Here is a 16,400-nt window from a genome sequence, read left to right on the forward strand (position 1 = left end):
TCATCACTGGGACCCTCCAGTGTCCCCCAGACAGGCACATCAATCTTCTGTTACAGCCAAAGAGAGAGGGAGAAAGCAGAGGGAGAAGTAAAACCGGTTCAGGAGTCTCAGGTTGACAGCACACAAATGTGTGTGTGCACCCTGAGTGCAACATCACCCCCAGAGGAAGAAACCCTACCTAAAAATCACTACGTAGGAATAAAGAAAGGAAACTATCCCCACCAGGATGTGAGGCTGGAGGCAGCGAGGGGAGGGCTGGGAGCTCCTGGGGCAGCTCAGTGTTTCCAGGCACTGCAGCCAGGACTGCAGCCTGCCACGGGCAGCCGAAGGGTTAACTGGAGAGGCAGCACGTTAGCTGTATCTGTGGAGATTATGGCGTGTTTATCCAGTGTTCAGATTTCCTGTCTGAGTGTTTGGATTTCCTGAAATCCCTGCTATCAGCCCAAGTGCTGTCCACCGAGCAGACCCTTTTCTCTCTCTCTTTTTTTTTTTTTGTTAGAAAAAAACTTCCATTTTTTTTTTTTTTCACTTTGCTCACATGGTTGGCTTTCCTTCCTGCTCTCTTTCCAGTTGTAGTGCCTGTGTCTGCACACCGGTCAGGACATTTATGGATGCAGAGCAACACCCTTAGCCTGCAGAACTCTGGGCTCACCGTGCACTGGATTTCCTCTCTGTTTCTTTGTCGTTTTTTACTTTGGACTTTTATTTTATTTCATCTATTTCTTTTTCGTGGAAATAAAACCCGAAGAAACATGGTCTTTTCCAGAAAAGCACGGGAGAATATTTTTTAGTCTGAGATGGAATAATGGCCTTAGGTCTGAGGAGCACATCTGGCATGGGAATTCAGCCTGCACACATCCCGGTGAGTCGCAGGCGTGGGCTGGGAGGGTGCTGGGTGCCGTGCAGGACAAAGGCTGAGCGGGGCTGCAGAGCTGCAAAAAGTAAATGGGTGAAGCTGAAGGGAAAACTTTTTCAAAAGGAATCACCGAAGTCCATTTTTCGTTCCTAAAATGCACGTTGCTCTACAGCCTAGATAACAGCTAGGTAAGCCTTTACATATCAGGCCAGATTTTGTGAGTCCTTACCCATGTAAGTAACTTTTACTCACATAGAAAACCTCAGTGACTTTAGGAAGAGCTCCATAAGAAAAGTATTGCAGCATTAGGACCACATGTAGTAAACTGCAACTTCTCAACCTCTGTAAAAATCATCTTAAAGAGAATTTTACGAGTGGTATTGTGTGCTTTCTTGGTATTTCATGTTTTATTCTTGATCTACTTTTAAATTTTACAGAAAACTCACGTTACAACTATTCATCCCATTGTCTCTTAACTAAGTTTGCTGGAAATGTATTTCATGCAGCAGTGTGCCGGGAGGCCAGAAAGGGGCTTTTGCTGTAGGAGGGAAAATGCTGAGTGCTGTGCTGCCCTAGCTGGAAAGTTGCATTCAAACACTGGGCTTAACTGAGGTTTTAACTTCATTTTCAAATGTGAGAGCCCCTGGCAGCATTACTGCTAGCCTGAGGTGTTCTCTGTTAAACCATGGCCATGAGCACAATGGTTTGTCTGGTCTCAACATCAGTGAATCAGCATTGAAAAGGAAGAAGATTCTTCTTTTCAGACCTCTTTGGAGCAGATTACGTTGCCAGCACTCCTGGAAGCATTGTGGCAGGATGATGTGGAAGATAAAGCATCATCACTGCTGCAGCTTTTCTTGTGTCCCTTAGCAGGAGGCCATGCTTCCACTACATATTCCTGAGCTGCTCCTTGGACCTGATCCAGGGATTTGGTTCTCTAATTTCAGGGAAAAACTCGATTCAGAAATTGCTTGTATACTCAGAAACACCTATAGGGAAAACAGCCTTTATTTTAGTTCTGATTTTCACTAGACTACTGAAAATGTCCTGATCTGTAGCATATAATATACTGCATCTATGCATACTCAAAAGACTTTAATACTTATTTTTTTTTTATTTAACGGGAGAGAATACCTTACTTTTTCATACCAACAAAGAAAAGGAACCATTTTCCTAATTTTTTTCCAAAGCTTCCAATTTTGAAGTTTTAAACTTAATAATTATCTGGTGTTGCAGATTTCTGCACAATCCTTTGAATGTGGTCTTGCTGCTCTTTTTTAGGATTTTCTTCAGAATTTGCTGAAGGTTTGTATGAGACCAGTCTGGCCAAATCCTTGCCTTTTTTTTACCTGCAAGCCTTCAGGAATTTAGTTATTAACATGGAGCAACACTGAAACTGATGGTTTTTTATGCATTGAAATGTTGGTTCCTGCTGTGTACATAGGTGGGCACACTCTGTGTGCCTCCAAAATGAGCGGCAGGGCAATGAACTCTTTACCTGAGTTAGACTAGACCTAGTGCCCTGCCTGCCCAAGGCTGCAACTGAAGTGGCTAGAGCATGTCTCAAAGATGGCGTAACAGTCAAAGCATCATTAAACGTCAGTTAAGTGCAGAAAACAGTGCACTGATGTGGACAGAAGGGGAAATGTAAAGACTTCTGTAGGTCTTCCCAACTCTAGGTGTGGAAATGTGGTTCACTGAGTGATGAGCCTTGGAATTGGCTCAATTGTTTTTTCCCTCCTTTTTGCAGGACAGTCAGAGCTTTCTGGTTTAAGTCAGGTTGGAAATGCTGTGGGAACAGTTTTTCTGGTGGTATTTTGGTATTTCCTCTTCTGCTCACGCCCAGACCAGGAAGTGCAGAAGCACAACCTTCAGCTCATTGTGTGCAGGTTTCTTTTTATATATGTGAATTCTCTTTCCTCCTTCCCCTCAGTTTTTTTTTTTTTTTTTTTTTTTTTTTTGCCTAATAGCCCTTACAAAGGTTTAAGTCTCACTTAGATTTAGACTATGGGATCTTTTGAACCTCTTTACATATCTGTACCAAGCATTAAATTGTTCTCTGATAAATGATTATCACATTAGTTTGAACCATCTAAATGCAGTATTCCCACCTCAGCTCTCCATGCCCCCAGATTCCTGTGCCAGTGTTCCCCAGCAGCTCTTTCTGTGTTTCTGCTGCCATTCACTCCCATACCTTCAGTAGGATGAGGTCTGCCTGGACATGAATATTTATCTGTCCAGTTGCCAATAGATAAATAGATTAATAGCTACTTTTTGATAACCAACCACACCATTAAACTTTCTAAGATTAGATATGTCCTGTTTTTTCTTTCTCTCATTCTTCTTCCCTTTTCTGCATCACTGAGGAAGTTCAACTGATGCACCTTTCCTCCAAATGTCCAACACACTCATCATCACAACTGCTGGCCCTTCTGCCTTTCATACTGTTGTTGGCATGTGCAAATAAACAGTTATGACAGGAAAAGAGTCCTGCACAGCTAACTTCATGCATGTAGTGATGTTTCTTTGCTCAGAGATAAATGGACCAGAGGAACTAAGCCTCTTTCCCTGAAATTGTTCTGCACACTGTGAGGTTCTAACTCCTTCTTTTCATGTTATTTTCTGGAAAAAGCAAAGAATACAATTTTGTCTTTTATCTGAGCGAGTACAGCAAGTAGATCACTATTGGATTGTTTCTTCAAACCTCTTCTAGACACTTTGTAGGGTGTTTAATCAGCCATTATAAACAAAAATAAACTTTATCATAGAATCACAGAATCGTTTGAATTGGAAGGGACCCTTAAAGGTCATCTAGTCCAACCCCCCTGCTATGAACAGAGACACCTACAGGTCGATCAGGTTGCTCAGAGCCCCATACTGCCTGACCTTGAGTGTCTCCAACTGTGGGGCATCCGCCTCTATGGACAACTTGCTCCAGTGCCTCACCACCCTTTTTGTAAAAAAACTTCTTCCTTATAACCCTCTTCTCTTTTAGTTTGAAACCACTTCCCCTGTTCTGCCACAGCAGACCCTGCTAAAGAGTCTGCCCCCTTCTTTCTTATAGCCTCCTTTATATGCCGAAAGGCCGCTGTGGAGGATCTTGAAGGCACATGGTGAAATAATTATCTGCATTTACATTTGAGTCTGCTCTCATAAGTACTACATGGAACAGATATGCCAATCACATTTGAAAGCTGTCTCAATATGGGACTTAGTTTGTAAGACAATTCCTTCAGTGGCTTCATAGTCCTCAAAAATATGAGGAAATACAAGCAGAGAGCACTTTCATTAAATAATTCTATAAATCAAGAAAACCTAAGTAGAGACAACGGAATTGCCAAGAATTTTAGAGATATAGGCTTGCTTGGAGTATTTGTTTTCCCCTTGCCCTTGGCTTTAAAGTTGGGCTTTGGGTTGCAGTAATATAGAGGGTACCAGGTGAAGAGGGAAGCACTCTTTGTCTCCTTATCCAGGCACTAATTAGTGTGAAGATGGGGAGCAGCAGGGCTCAGCCTGGACTGCATACCATACCAAAACTCTTTGCTTGGTTCCCCTAAACTACAAAGCCTGGCTGAGCTTTCCCTGAGACACAGCGATGTTTTCCCCACATCCTCCCCTATCTCAAGGCTGGAGTTAACAAAACCCATCTGCCTCTGTGAGTCAGCAGAAAAGTATTCAACTTTTATAAGAGTTAAGGGATATGGGATAGGGCAATGTCAAAGTGCAGAAGTCTTCCCCCAGCTTTGGGTTCGCACAGCATGAACTGGGAGGAGGTCGTATTTTCTGTTACCATTCACCAGGCAGGATGATTTACACCAAATTGACGATGCAACCCCCAGTGTTCGGGGCCAGGGCTGTCAAACAAGTCTCTTCTCATCAGCAGGAAATGCGAACAAAAGGGAAAATGCCAACAAGCAGCACGCACCCCAACACAGTGGCTGTGAGCAGCTTGGAGAAGTCAGAAAAAGCTTGATTTTATTCTCATCAAAAATGAAAAGGGGAAGCCTCCCCCACCTCCTCTTCTATCCCCTTTGCTACCACCCTGGTTCAAGCAAGTCAATCTGTAGGTAGTTGTGTGGGGGGTTGTTCTCAGTGGTTAACCACAGAACAATTCAAAGCATGTGGCTAACTCTGAAAAACTGCAGTGGCAGTAGAGAGAGTGGGGGGCTGCAGCAGGAAGTCCTGTACAGCCCGCAGCACAAGGAGGAAAACAAAACAATACTCGTACGTCTTCAAGCCTCCCTGCTGTCACTACATGGCAGCACTGGGCAGATGTCTTCAACAGTGTGCTGGGCAAAGCACCCAGCAGGACACATGAGGCAGAGAAAAGAGGTGTCAACCAAGGAGACAGCATTTCAACCCTCAGCTTTCACATATAAAGCCGGATAAAAAAATAACAAACAAGTTGTGAGCCTTGAGGTGAAGCAGAGCACTCTTAGGAGCATTGGGTGATCTCCAAGAGAAGAGCAGGGCTGAACGATAAGCAAGGTGGCACTGCTGAGGGGCAATAAGGGGCATGGTGTAGGTTGGGGTGGAAAATGCCCCAGTGGAGCTCTGTCTCACAAAACCTGAATCCGTTGGGCAGAGAGGAAGTGCTGGAGGAAGGATTTGCACAGAGCAAATGGGAGCAGTTGAGTGTGTAGTGGAAAGTGGCCCTACGTCTGCATGGTGCCACAGCACAGACTTGGGAGTAACAGCCAGTCTTAAAAGATTTGGTGCTTAAAGAAACCAATACAACTTGAAATTGCTGCACTTCCAACACCAGAGATCTCTGTGAGACACTCTGTGAGTGTTTTGTAGCTCCCTAAAGTTCATGGGCTTTTAATTTCCACTCATTTTCTTTGTACCCCCAGTCTACGGTTAGGGTGGTGAGGCACAGGCTGCCCAGAGAAGCTGTGGATGTCCCATCTCTGGAGATTTTCAAGGCCAGGTGGGGCCCTGGGCAGCCTGGGTGGGTGGCAACTCTGCCAAAGGCAGCGGGCTGGGACGAGATGATCTTTGAGATCCCATCCAACCTAAGCCATCATATAATTCTATATAAAGGAGGACCTCTCTTTGAATACAAACATGCATGTTTCTAAGTGATACCTGTGCAAATAATGTAGTGCAACTAATCTTCACCTAACTGCAAGCCTCATTTGTAATTCAGCAGGTAAAAATAACACATTTGTACCATCACCAGAATCACCCTTAACTTAAGAAGGAAAATAGCATTTCAATTCAAGCTGTTTATTCAGTCTGCTTTGGAGAAAGGGCAAAAAAAGGGCTAGCCTGTTACACTGACTGGAGCAGTGGCTTTGTGGCATGAGGGTGGGGTGAGACTGCATCTGGAAGCCAAACTGCGTCCCCAGGGTCCTGAGAGAGCCTACAACTGCATGCTCTTTGCCATTCATATTTACCACTCTGGGGAAAAAAAGAAGTCAGCTGTTAGCGGTCAAACCACAGCCCACTCTCTTCTCATTCATCCTTGTAGCCAGAAGGGAGCAAGTACGTGAGAAATGAGAGCCACACAGCTGAGGTGCTCCTCAGCACTGCTGGGTCAGAAAGAGGAAGGTGTCTCCTGCCAAGGCTGTTGCAGCTGCATGCTGTTTTTAATGCACTTGGCCAAATGTGTAGAAATCAATTTTGTTCTGGCCAGAAGTGCCAGGCAGAGGCACTGGGACAAGTCTTATGTTATCAAGATTCAGTATAACACCAAGGACTTAGCATCATACTATCGTTCCATATCAGAACATAAAACTGCCCAAGCCAATGCTTCAGGACTCTGTCCCAGTAGTAGATAAAAACTTACGCCTACAAAGCAAGAGCTAAGCAGGACTATATGCGGTGATATTTCCCCAGATGACAATCCCATTTTCCCAGAACCTTGTCTGAAGGACTTCTGGAGTCAGAGATTGTACTTGCACTGTACTTATCCTGGATCGACACTGGCAACATGGATTTGTGTTATTTTTCCCTTAAACTCACAGACATTTTTAGCATCCATGAAAAAACTTGTTTGAGTTCAACATGCAATTAGACACATTCATGGAAGAAATTTTGTCTTGAATTTACAGCTGTTAAATCACTACTAACAGTCAGGGTCCAATCTTTATCTCCTGCCCGATTTATAGTACTATTACAAAGCAAGTTTTGTGGAAATATTCCAGATTTATTTGTGAGTAAATAAGATCTATGCCAGCACCATGGAGTGCATAGATTTATTTTCTCTAATTTAGAGTGTAACTATATTGCTGCTTTCCTTCTGCTTTCCAATCCAAGTTGTTTAATAGTCACACAAATTAGCATACTTACTGATATAATCATTTACCTAATGGTACATTTCCCATAAAATGTGGAATACTGCAATCTCTGCTGGTGTAGGATACTGCCTCCATCCATCTGATCAGTGGCAGGTTATAGTTGCACATCCTTTAATAATTATTTCAGCAGGTGTCCTTTTATTGCTGTTCATAATTAGTAGCTGAGTACTTAGTAAAACTTGCTAGGATCAGAAATTCCTACAGTTCAGAAGTTTTCTATATTCATGAATAAAGAAAATCTTCATTAAGACTCATAGGTACTATAATTATATATAGAATGTACAGTCTTAAAATTATCAGCCACCAAGGCAGAATTTTGATCTTACACTTGTTTTGGATTAATGTCATAATCTGAATCCAGATTTGATCAATGGTGTCAGCCAAAGCCCTAGATCTCATGGGTCATTTCTACTTGATCTTCTTGCTTTCTGTATTGATGAAGTTGTGGAGGAGCCACATGTTCATGTGTTGAATCTACTTGTTGCACAGGATCATCTGTAGCTGGAATTGGACTCAGACAGATCTAATTTCCTTACCATTGAGAATATCAGACTTAAAGGGAAGGACTAAGGATTAGTAGGCGACTGCAAGTCATGTTTGCTCCTGTGTCCAGGAGCCACATGACAACCTACCTGGCTCCTGGTCTGGGCTAGAGAAATCACCTGGTTGCTCGGATTTATCTTTTTCTTCCCAGAGTTCCTGGGAAGCTTAGAATAGTAATTATACTGTTACCTCTATGAGGTAGTAGATGCATGTATGCATATGATCGTAAACTCTTGTGCTTCAATCCTTTTTATACCTTCAAGTGCAAAGAACAGCCTGGCTGTGAGAATGTTCTTCAGCCAAATCCCTCCCTGCTTCATGGATCATTTCTAAGGCTGCTTTTCACCATTTTAAATGTGATTCCTTTCCCAAAAAGACAGAAGAAGCCCTAAGTCCTAAGCAACTCCTTCTCAGGGCTGGGTTATGCAATAGGCTCATGCCGTGAGTCACACTGGGGCTTCCCAAGCAAAGTTGGTCAATCTCTGCAGCTTGAGTAAGAGAGCTGAGTTTACAGACTAATGCCAATGATAGATCTGTTCATTAGGGGGCATAACCCCAACCCATGGCTAAAACAGGAAGTCTTAGACAAGTCTTAGACTTGAGTGATGCTGGATGATGTACAAATTCTCATTTAGAAGAAGAGAATCTTCTTGTTGTCCCTGATGTTCTGAGGAAAAAAAAAGAAAAAAAGAAAAGGAACTTAAATCACAGAAAATGTTGAAATGGAGTTTAAATCATGTGTTAATGAGAAATCATGTGTTAATTAGAAATCTGTAGCATTTGTAGTCTAGTCTCTGCTCACAGGGTTGGGGCAACTGCACCACATGTGTATGCGCCCTTCTGTGACTTTGAGACCTTTCAGTCAATTCTGATGGAGGAACAGAGAACCTGAGTGCTCCTACATATTTTGTAACAACAGGCAAATGGAAAAATACAGTCTGTGACCCCTGACTACCTCCTCCCCAAGAAAAATGCCACCTCTATGAAAGAAATAAAAAGGGAAAAAGAGAGAACTTCCATGGGATTGAATCACTGTGCTTACCTGTGCTGGCTGCCTGGAGTGGACACATTTTGTTTAGGCAAGTGGCACCATAAGACTTTCCTTTGTAGATAAAAGCTTAAATCAGTAACTTTCAGAAGCTTGTTGCCTAAAATTCAGAGCCTCAGATCATACAAAGTCCTGAATAAATTATTTCAAAGTTCTTTTGAAAGTGAGGTCAAGTATTTTAGCTCAGCAATTAGGATTTCAGCAGACAAGGGCACTTCCTCTTGAGTTTCCCAGCGCAGAACAATATAGCTCAGTCTTGAACTGCAGAACATTTGTTTTTGTAATCCAAATCCTTCCTAAATTCATCAGCTGGGCCAGATCACTGAAGATAAGTGAATTTGTGCCTTGGAGACCCTTGGATCCCTCCAGAATGTGAACTTAGAAAGAAAAGCAACAGAAAGCCCCAGAAGGCACACTTAAGTGTTTTTACTCCTTAGCACCTCTGGCTATCTGCAACTTAGTTGACTAGATTTAGCAGGAGATGAGAGCTGGTCACGAAAACCAGAACTGTGGAGCCTCACCCATCTCCCACTCCAGATGCAAACTTCAGGGGTTTTGGTCTGATTCCTACAGGCAGAAGAAAGGAGGATGACAGTGACCAGGCAGCATCTCTGTGAACCTTGGCAACACCCTCAGATTTTGACAGCAGTTATCACGAGAAAATGTGTTTCTGTTTTGTCCTTTCCTGTGTGTGTCAAAAACAAATAAGATATTTGTTGGGATTTCTTCCTGAGGAGGAAATAGGATCATTCTTGAATGCACTAGGCAGATCAGGTTCTTTCAACAATCAGAAGATACGTATGTGGAATTTCAACATTTTTAAGCCTTCCCAGGATATATGTTCAACATTAATTTTTAATATTTGTTACTGTGCTGGTGTTGCAGCAAACAATAGATCTAGTAGATATAAAGAGACTTAGCCTAATTTATGCTGTTAATGTAGTCTTTCTCAGAAGCAGAAGCTATTAACAAGATCATAATTTCCCTCACAGACACTATTTTTAACTGGGGAAGAGTTCTCTCAGAAGAATAATAGACTTATATCTCTGTAGTATTTTCCCAATCAAGAGAAAGAGTTGCTTGAGGATCTGAGCAACTACTTCTTGAAAAAATGATGAACATAGAGCTTTGCAGTAAATCATAATCACAATAAAATTTAAAAAAAAAAAAAAAAATGGCTGGGGATTAATGACTGAAATGTGAGTTACTGAATTAAATTGATTCAGATGTTCCCCAGAAAAAATCTGAGATTCACAATGCTCTTTGGTTTTTGTTTTTTGCAAAGGAAGATTTAGCTTGATTGCTTCAGAACTACTAACAATTTCTAGACCAGTAGAAGTGCTCTTAGCGGCCTGGTCTTGATCAAGCATAGCAGAAACAGAATTCAGTTCCTCCACAATTTCATTATCTGTTAGTGTATGATAGACAACATTAGATATTTATAAGATGTTAGAGGCTTGCTTTGGTTCCTCCATGCAAGGGCAGGTTCATGAGTACGGCTCTGCCACAAAGACAGAGCGCCCTGGATTGCTAAGTCTGCAGTCAAAACCCAGTTGTGCCACTCATGGTCACTGGTAGCTCAGGTGGCTTTTCAATGGGCTTTCTCTGAGAATCTGCTTTCAAGTGTCCAGCCTTCCTTTGGCTCCAAGCTAACATTTGGCTTGGTATTTCAGTCCCAGATTTGTTCGACTCTAATCCTGAGCAACAAAATATTTATGCTTCTAACACAGTTCACTGAAGGGGCAGACTTAAAACTCTAAGCCAGGAACTGGAATTGAATCTTCCAGTTCGTGTTGGTGGCTTTTTTTAATTAGAGATGTCTGTTCTTTTGTCAAGATCCAGACTCAGTTCATGAATATAATGGAGGAAGGAAATCAAAGCTGTGTAAGTCACTGACTGCGTTCAAGATATCAAAACTTTTTCTGCAGTTAATTAATATCGTATGCTGACCCAAAAGTGAAGCAGGTTTATAACCTGGAAGATAAAAAGGCTCAGTCAGGAGGTGCAGTGCTGGAGGTACTGCACATCTGCCTTCTCATCTGTTCTTGGGAACCTGGCAGCAGTGCTTCAGTGGCTCTGCCTTATTCTCTGCTACTTAGGCTTTTGTAAAAAAATGGACCTAACAACAATTGCCTAGAGGCAGGAGAAGAAGAGAAAGGCTGCATTATTAAAATCCAGAATCTAACGCCATTTTGATATTCATCAAAGTTCTCAGAAACGAATTCTCCCAAGATCAAGGACTTAGTCAGCCCAGGTTTCTCCAGCTCATTTAGACAGTTGTCCCTTGAAATAGTTGTCTTTCTCTATCTTCCCCTCTTTTTATTTTTTTAACATTGGCACTTGGCAAGTATTCACTTAGCAGGCAGCTCAGCTCTGCTGCTGCAGAAGAGCAGAAGAAACCTCAAGTTTTCCACCATGTACATCTCCAGTTTCTGCAATGAGAAAAATGTGCACCATGAGTGCATACAAAATATTCATCTCTCTGTCACCCACTGACAAAGTAGCAATACATCAGCCAATTAAACTAATTAATACATTGGTCAAATTTACTTTTCTGTGAAGCGGTTTATTAAGTAATAGGAAAGGCTTAGAGAGGTAATGCATGAGTTACTCAGTATTCTTAACTATCAGAGCCTATCCTTGATGCTTTCCTATCTTCCTGAAAGCTATGTGACTTGATTGCTTCTGTCTCAGCATAAATTCATGCTGTCACTAAAAAAAACAGTACCAGCATAATCGTTTGAGCTGAGAAAGGAAACTGATACAAATGAAAATGAAAAACATGAGGTTTAATTTTCAGCTGCATCATTCTTCTCTCAGTAAAAATATCTAAATGCATATTACAGCGTATGATTTTATTGTATTTTATGTATGAAATTTCTTCTAGACAAAAGAAATCTAAGATTATTAAAAGTTCTCATCAGTTTGCCACTGGCAGGTATGGCAACATTTGTGGTAGCACACCCAACAGATAAAATTATCACAGAATCATTGAACCGTTTGAGTTGAGAGACCCTTAAAGGTCATCTAGTCCAACTCCTCTGCAACAAACATCTACAGCTAAATATTTCCTGGGGGCTTCCATTAAAAGCTTATCATTTAATTTTTGTTGTTGTTGTTTTGGCACCTCTTCTTGAATGTAGGATGAGGGCTATAGTCCTGTATGTGGTCAGAGTATGGCTTGAGCAGAAATAAGAAAACCCTGCCACAATGCGCTTGGGGCATGCAGCACCTTCAGGATAGGTGTCTACCTCTAGGCTTAGCTCCCCACTCTCTCTTTTAGTCAGTAGAATGAAAGAGGCAGTTTAGGCTGTGATTCATCCAACCTTTGTAGATATCTCCTTTAGTATCTATATTTTAAACATCTGCTTTTCCAGCATGAGGTGAGCTGCAACCTATTTTCAGTAACTATAAAGGGAACTTGGGGAGAACAGCCCGGACAAAGGCACTTTGTCAGGGATGTCCCACTTCTGAAGTCTAAAAGTTGAGTCAGAGCTTACTGAAGTGGGTGTAAAGAGCCTCATTTACATGGACTGAGTCTGGATCAAAATTTAAAGACTGTTCAGTCGCTTTGTTTGAGATGATCTCATTTTTCAATGCAAAGAGAACATAACATTTCAAAGGACATGCTCATGGATCTGGGCATGTCTCAGTATAGTTACAGATACACACAAGGAGGAAAATAATAGGATATTTAGGAACATTTTTGTGTTCTTGTTGAGGTTTCCATCTGCCTTGTGTTTTTGGATATTCCACAGAAACGTTTTAATAATTCTATACTTGACAGCACTCAGCTGAAGGACAGAATGACCAGCAGCAGTGCCAGCTAAAGGATGTGACACCGTCACAGGGTTCATAAGTGGGAAATGGTGTTATTTGGTACATGCCAAAGGGGAAGGAAGAACAACCCAGCAGCTTGAAGGAGTCATCCTGCTCAAAGCCTGGCTATGTGCTTGAGACCGAGGTGAACGCATGGGGCTCTGGTTCCTGGCTCAGACACAGACTGTGTGGGACTTGTCTCTGGAGGAGAATAAGCAGTGATCATTTCAGGAGGAAATACATTGATTAAATCTGTGGAGTGTTCAGACAATACCAGATCAGACAAGTGCCTGAATAATCAACAGGCAGCAAGTTGTGTTCTCTGCTCTGCTTGGGAGCTCCCACCGTAGAGCAGAAAAGCCACTATAGAGAGGATGTGGAGAGTTCAGAGGCAGCAGATATTTCATGCAGGGAGAAGTTGATTTTTAACACAGCTACCACAGGTTTAGTTGTTTCTGATTCATATGGTATCACTCCATCCTATAGATACATTTAGCAAGTCATTGATTCTGCCCACCCTCAGTAGCTACTGAGAATGAATGGGGACAGTGACAAGAGGACTCTGATGTAACATTCAATTTATATTATATATCTATTACCCATATTCTCGGTACAGGATTGCTTTGCTGCAAACTTTGTATGAAGTTAATCATTAAACAACTACCAGTCTTGCATAGCAAGTGGGAAACATCCTCATGTCATGAATTTCTCACAGGCTTCAGAAGCATGTTGCAAGTGACTCAAAATCTTGGACTGTGGATGGCAACTTTGTCATCAAACATAAGAAAATGCCCTTGTCAGGATCAGTTGAAAGTTCTCCAGTGGTCTGAAGCTGGGATGCAGACATTCCGATTATCTGCTACTTCCACAAAATGAAAATTCTTCCCTGAGTCCAAGGAGCAGCTGATGGATATCGTAGGAAGTGACAAAAAAAGGTCACTTGTAAGTGAATCCAAGGAGATTTAAGTCACAACACTATTATCCTGAAGCCTTTAGACAAATAACAAAAGACTGGCAGGACTGGAGAGTCCTTCAGTCCAAATACTTATACAAATCTCTATGTCATATACCTGAGTTCTAAAGAAAATCCATCTTTAAATGAGGTTGCAGAAAATTACACAAGAAGTACATTTAAACCCTCTGGTCATGTATAGCAGCGTGTTGTAACATCATATAGAGGTGATACATTACAAAACTTTTGAGCTTTGGAATTATTATCTTTTGCAGTATGAATTTCTAACCCAGATTGATGTTGTCTGATGCAAATTTTTGTAGCCCTTTGCACAGTTCAGATATCATATTGTGGTCATTTCATGATCATAGGAGGACTGTCTCGTTGGACAGGGACAGGTAATGAAATTCCATTCTAACAGCAATGACATCTCCTAAAACTAGATTCTTTTTTAATCAGCTGTTAAAGAATACTGCCCAAGAAGATACTTGAATTTTAAAAGTTGATTTTCATTATTCTCAGTACATGTTCAAACATATGGATATCCCAGGTTGGATGGAAGAGTGCTTTTACTTTGCCAGTGTACTTAAAAGCTCGAAAGAACAACCTGAGGATTAGCAATCCTTTCAACTTGACATCAATTCACCATAAAACACAGGAATGGCTAATTCCAGGCACTATTCATAAAGAATTAGAGAAAAGTAGTGTAATTCATGGCAATCAGGAAATTTATTTTATTTCAAGAAAGCTGTCCTGATATTTTTGAGAGTTTACATTTTCTTGAAAGAAATCAATATTATCGATGTAGTAAGTATGAACTTTAGTAGAGCTTTTAGCACCAAACAGCATTTTGATTAAGAAACAAGGGTTGTCTAAAGACGTCAGTGTAATTATATAACAGATAACTGAGCAATTGACAGTTCACAGAAACCGTTAGATACGGACTCAGAGTATCAGTCAGGTCTTCAGGGCTCTAAGCTATTAGACACTGTGGTCTGTGATTTGTAAGGAACACAGAATTATCACTGGTAAAGTGAGTGGAGTTTGAATGGGGGCACCCCTGAATCCCTACCAGTGCAGGTGGTCTGCAACGATCTGCTCATAAAAAAGGAAGGTAACAGTGCTCAAGGTGATATGAGACCGAAAGACAAGTTGTAGATGTTGTGAGAAGAAATCCGTCCTGAATCATTGTGAGCTCCTGTGGTGTTTGCTGAGAGCTGCTTTCCCTGCCTGGAGCAGTCAGACCAGGCAGTGACCGTGTAACTCATCTTGCCCTTGGCTTCCCAGATGGTAGTTACAGCAATTACAAAAATCCTGTTCAAGACTTCTTGTAAGGATAACTGTGCATGGATATCCAGAGTAAAACAGACTAGTTAAAGAGATATTTGCACAGCCTTGGTTAGTGCAATTCAATGACAGTTTTTCTGTTATTATTTCTTTTGCTATTCAGCTCATACCCATAAGAATGCTAATTCTAGCTGAGTTCTGTGAAAACACTGAAAATACAGCTAATGCATGAGGTCAAGATGGGGTCTTCATTCCTTTGGCTACATTAAAAAGGTCTGAGTTGACATGTCCAGACAAATATCCTCAGATTTCCTCCACTGACGGACATTAGACCACATGCTAACAGTGTTATCCAAATCACGGATTAAAGTGAAACCATAGAACATATGTTTCTCACATCCTGTTTGGATGATAACAACATAGACACAAACAAAAAAACCTTTCAATAGATTTTGGAGTAAAATGAAAGATACTTTCTTTAATCTCATAGTTTATTCAAGAACATATCAGTTATTACATCAATTGAGTAATTTAAGTCTGCATTTTGGTTATGCCAATGGCTTCAATAACCTTTTCAAAATGTGATTTTGAAGATAATCTTTAAATTTATAGGAGAAGATTTTCAACATAGTTTAGATAAGGCAATAAATTGCTTTCCTGTAGTTCAAGTTACCAGCTTAATTATTTCATTTGCAGAAATAAGATTTTTTCTACTTGCTCAGTTTTAAAACTTCTTGGGATATCAAAGCTGCCTGCTCAGTCATTAGCTGTGAATTGCAGAATGAAGCAGTGCCCTACAGCACTTCCAGATGAAGCAGTCTGTTTATACAGAAAGCACAAAAGCTATAATTACTCCATGATCACATTTGTATATCAAGGTCAGAATTCTGTGATTCATGCTATTGTTTGGACATAAAGGGAGTTGATTTTCAGCATAGTGGTGTACAACTACTATTATTGCCACATCAGTGCCTGTAGAAACAATATTAACTTTTGCTTGTTTTTTTTCTAGTTAGGTTAACTCCAGTTCAAACATTCATGAAAACTGGCTGGTTAATATTTCTCCTAAAATATTCATTAGGCATGCAAAATATATACTTATATATATATTCCCCAGGTTGTTCCGACTGTGTGTTCTATTATTAAAGCAAAAATAAATCCTCCAAAGCAAAAAGAAAAGCAAAGTTGGTCATTAAGTGATTTATGCTTGAAATCACACAGAGGTTAAGCAATATCAAACGCAGGTAATTAAAGACTGCAAAAAAGACTCCTGATATTTTCTTCTCATCTGTAAAATACCTACCATAAAATTTTCTTCTTACCTATTATCTATTATACTCAGTAATTTTTATATTCTACTCTGAGAATTGATTGCCTTTTCATGCTCTTTTACTGGTTCTACGATCTTAAAAACATGGAGATTCAACTCTTTATACTACTTAGTCATAAGCTAGGATTAGTCAAGCACTTAGATTTTACCAATTAATTCAATATGATTGTATATATTCATAATCAGGCACAAAAAGAAGTGCTTTCCTCATGTGAGGACTAATAGACCATACTAATGTATTAACACACCTCAGCTGACACCCA

At 40.8% G+C, this 16,400-nt stretch overlaps 1 protein-coding gene across 1 annotated transcript in view; it reads left to right on the plus strand.

Moving 5' to 3' along the window:
* The first annotated feature begins 530 nt into the window (after positions 1 to 530).
* Positions 531 to 16,400, plus strand: part of ASAP1 (ArfGAP with SH3 domain, ankyrin repeat and PH domain 1) — a 139,055-nt gene continuing 123,185 nt past the window's right edge. Inside the window, exon 1 of the mRNA XM_042837700.1 lies at positions 531 to 862. The gene's annotated coding sequence lies outside the window, so the exon portion shown is untranslated. The remainder of the gene's footprint in view (positions 863 to 16,400) is intronic.

Source organism: Centrocercus urophasianus, unplaced genomic scaffold (genome assembly GCF_019232065.1).
Source record: "Centrocercus urophasianus isolate 14NV4802_14NV808 unplaced genomic scaffold, USGS_Curo_1.0 seq_11, whole genome shotgun sequence".
NCBI lineage: Eukaryota > Metazoa > Chordata > Aves > Galliformes > Phasianidae > Centrocercus > Centrocercus urophasianus.